Source organism: Crocuta crocuta, unplaced genomic scaffold (assembly GCF_008692635.1).
Source record: "Crocuta crocuta isolate KB4526 unplaced genomic scaffold, BGI_CrCroc_1.0 scaffold1230, whole genome shotgun sequence".
In the NCBI taxonomy this organism is placed as follows: Eukaryota; Metazoa; Chordata; class Mammalia; order Carnivora; family Hyaenidae; genus Crocuta; species Crocuta crocuta.
The window spans coordinates 320066-324417 of NW_027529609.1; the positions used below are offsets into that span (position 1 = coordinate 320066).

General features: G+C 37.2%; 1 pseudogene; it reads right to left on the reverse strand.

The window, feature by feature from the left end:
- Window positions 1-3729: 3729 nt before the first annotated feature.
- On the reverse strand, window positions 3730-4349 carry LOC144229842 (proteasome subunit beta type-1 pseudogene; annotated as a pseudogene).
- Window positions 4350-4352: the final 3 nt, after the last annotated feature.

Consider the following 4352-nt stretch of genomic DNA (forward strand, 5'->3'; position numbering starts at 1 on the left):
GCTTGAGTGTCTTACATGATGCATCCTGAGGAGTACTGATTCTTGTGTGTATATGGGGACGGGTGTAGGGGGTAAATGGAAGAAGTTAGTCAAGAAACTGGCAAAAGTCAAGACACAGAAGGGCTCATAGGAAGACCAACTCCGTATTAGAAGGTCCATTGGCAAACCTAAGGAATAGATGAGCAGCAAGGTCAGAATGGGCAATCGTTGATGAGGAAGTCTCTTAACCTTTCTGATCTGTCCTGAATGATTGCCTTAGCAAAGCTGAAGTGGTCATCTTCTCTTAAAATATAATAATAGCTTCCTCTCACTAAAAAAAGAAAATAAAGTAATTGAGGGGGAACAACCCACAGCACATCAGTAAAAACTCACTAAAGTGCAAGCTGCCACGTTGAAACTTACAAAGATGTTTTCATTTCCTGATGATGTCTTTTGTTTGTCCCTTGTGGCAAGCGTACCAATACTTTATTTTCAGTGATAGAATGTTTTTATCAAGGGCTTCCTTTTATTCCCTAGGGGAAACATTGGAAAGCATTTTTTTCTACCCTTGCCCAATGGAAGGAAACAAAATAAAGGACAGTAAGCAAAGCGGTGGGGGGGGGAACCAAGGCCTTATACACAACTGGCTCAATAAACTCCACACATTGTATAAACTCTACATTTCGTATACTTTCATGTATATTTTTAAAGCCAATTTTTATAGAAACTGGAGTAAGAAAAAACACCTGGAGACTGGGTATTGGGGAATCCCACAAAAGGGAAAATCAGGTTATATGCATCAAGGATTAGCTACCCTTTAGGGAAACATGAAGACAAGCTGATGCAACCTCAATTAAAGGTACAGTCAAGAATTTGATTCTCATCTCTTATTCTGGGCTAAAATGGAAGCTCAGAAGTGGTGGCTGTTGCTTTGAGTAACAATCCACGTTTTAATGATTTCTAGCCAAGTTCAGACCAGATGACCTTGAGGACAATCAGCCCATTAATCAGCAGAATGCCTCATGATTATTTGATGTGATTCAGCTCTCTATTTTCACACAAAACTCTATTATTAGCCTTATTTCTATCAAAGAGCCACAGGCAGAAAGCCAGCTATGGACAACCTGAATATTTGCATTTACAGGAAAATGTTGTTCTGCAAAGGATGGAAGTCAGTGAGAACTGAAGCTGGCTGTGGAATAAGGAGATGAAAGTGTGAGTGTGTGTCACTCATATAGTCATGGCTGCCGCAGCTAGTTAGTGGTCTTCTCCATAGGTAGCGCATTCAGGGATCACTTTGAGTCCCACTTGATAGGTACAAGAGTAGCCTTGGAATCCAAGAACTCAGATAGGACAACAAGGTTCTCTCTGAAAGCAGAGTGTTGTCTTAGTTCAGAGGACCTGAACTGCAAAAATTTGATTATAGATCTAGCAAGAATTCTCATTTTATTCCTTTCCTTTTCTGATGCCAAAGAAAAGGCTTCAAAGACCTCTGTCAGCCTTGACCACAGCCAATTCTAGATTTTAAGGTCACAAGACACACTTGGCAAAAGACTAGATAAAGGAGGCTTAAAGAGTTGAAAGCCCTTTAAACTCAATTCCATTTAAGTGGGAAACAATATCACAGACCCTTAGAAAAAGCCTTGAATTACTGAATCACCACCTCATTGGTCAGAGATGGTTACATAGGAAAAGAGAGAGGTTTTAATTATTTCTTTCATAATTTATTGTCAAGTTGGTTTCCATATAACACCCAGTGCCCATCCCAACAACTGCCATCATCCATGACCATTACCCCCCTTCCCCTCTTCCCCANCTTTTTTTAATAAATACTCTTTATCAGGTTAAGTTCCACTCTGATTCTTTGTTTGTGGATAATTGTTAATATCATGAAATGATGTTGAATTTTGTCAAATTTTTCTTCCTGTGATTTTTGATATGAGAGTATAGCTTTTCTTCTTTAATCTGTTATTATGGTGAATTAAACTAATTGATTTTCAGTGATGAATCATCCTTATATTCCTGAGATAAACTTCATTTGGTTCTGATATATTATCATTTTTATATATTATTAATCTTTATTTGCTAATATTTTATTCAGGGCTTTGCATCTATATTTATTATGGATATGAGACTCTTAAGTTTCTTCAAAGTTTTTGTCTGATTTCTTAATGTTTATTTATTTTGAGAGAGAGAGAAAGAGCATGAGCAGGGAAGGGGCAGAGAGAGAAGAAGAGAGAGAATCCAAGCAGGTTCTGCACTGTCAGTACAGAGCCCAATGCAGGCAGGGCTCTATCCCACAAATGGTAAGATCATGACGTGAGCCCAATTCAAGAGTTAGACGCTCAACCAACAGAGCCACCCAGGTGCCCCTGTCTGATTTTTATATTAGGGTTACATTGACCTTTTCTTTCTGTAAGAGATTGTATAGATTAATACCAATCCTTTTTTAAATGATTGACAGGATCCTCCAGTGGAGTCATCTGGACCTGAAATCTCTTATTGGAGGTTCTTTAACTATGAATTCAAATTATTTAATAAATATAGAACTATCTAGTTATTTGTTTCCTTTTGAGTGAACTTTAGTAGTTTGTGTCTTTTAAGAACTGGTTCAATTTAAGTTCTCAGATTTATAGGCATACAATTTTCTTTAGTATTCCCTTAATATACTTTTATACCTGTATCCTCTGTAGTGATACCCCCTCTTTCATTCCTGATATTGGCCATCTGTGTCTTCATTCTTTTTTGTTGTTGTTGTTAGTATTGCTACAAATTAATCAATTTTAATGAAAATGTCAAAGATATAGCTTTTAGTTTCATTGACTTTTCTCAATTATTTTTGTTTTCACTTTCAGTGATTCTGCTTTTATCTTTACCATTTCCTCCCTTCTGTTTTCTTTGCATTTAACTTGCTCACCTTTACTAGTTTCTTAAGGTAGATGCTTAGATCCTCACTTTGAAACCTTTTGCTAAAAGATGATTTAGTGCTATATACTTCCCTTGAACAAGTACATTAGATGTATCTCATAAATATTGCAACTTAAATGTACTTCAATTCAAAATATGTTCTCATTTCCCATGAGTTTTTCTCTTTAATTCATTGGTTACTTAGTAATGTTTTCCAAATATTTGAGGTGTTCCAGGTATTTTATATCTCTTCTTTCTATCTAGTTTAACATCATTATGGTCAGCAAGCATACTTTGACTTCTATCCTTGTACAATTTTAAGGTATATTTGTGGCCCAGAATATGTTTCATGTGCACTTGATAAGAAGATGCATTCAACTTATTGATAATGTTGTTTAGGTTTTCTATATTCATATTCATCTGGGACACCTGTACTGAAGTTACCATATACATTTATGGATTTGTCTATTTCCTCTTTCAGTTCTATCTTTAAGTTCTATCTTTCAGTTCCTCTTTACGTTCTATCAGCTGTATTTTGAAGATCTGTTGTTAGATGCTTATACATTTACAATTGTTATGTCTTCTTGGCGAACTGATTCTTTCATAATTATCTAATTCCTTCTTTATTACTGGTAATATTTATTGCTCTGAAGTTTACTTTGTCTGGAATCAATATAGCCACACCACAGCATTCTTTCAATTATTATTGGCGTTATATATCTTTTCCATTGTTTTACTTTAAAAAAAAAACAGGTTTCATGTTTTAACAAGGCCAATTAGTCTGATAGTTCCGAGATATAAAATTAACCAGTTTTGAAGTGATTTGTGATAACAGCACACACATCAATCCTTCCTCAGGGGAACAGTCTCCCCCCTGATGCCCTCCTTGGTTATGATGCAGATCCTGAGTGTATTCTTAGTGTACATGTCCGTCTCCCCTGGCTCTGCTCCAAGGACAGTGGGACATGCTCCACATTTTGCGTGTTCTTAAAACCAACCTGATTGTCAAGGAGGGTTTGTAGCATGGCACTTGCTGAGCCTCCAGCCTTGAAGAAGTCTCTCTGGTAGCACCCCAGTGGGTCAGAGTTGTACACAGCTCCTTTGCCTTCTTCATCCCGTCCCCCAGTGATGTTGTAAACAGGGTGGAAAGAAGCACCTTATGAATAGGCGATTGTACACACCGTTTCAGCAATCGCTTCCGTAGTAATGGTCTTATTATTAGAATGCTTATACATCTTTAGTCTTGTTTCAATAATCATCGTCAGGGAAAGACAGTCTCCATAAAAACCGTGGCATCCAATGACTGTTTTGTCTGTTAATTTGTAACACTTGGAGCCGTCTTGGCTGTGAACTGAAAACCCTTCACTCAATCAAGTATCAGAAGCCACAACTGAAAACTCTCCTCAAGCAATTGCCAGTATAGTACATCCATTGGAAGCATAGGGCAGGAAGTGCAGCTGCAAAGG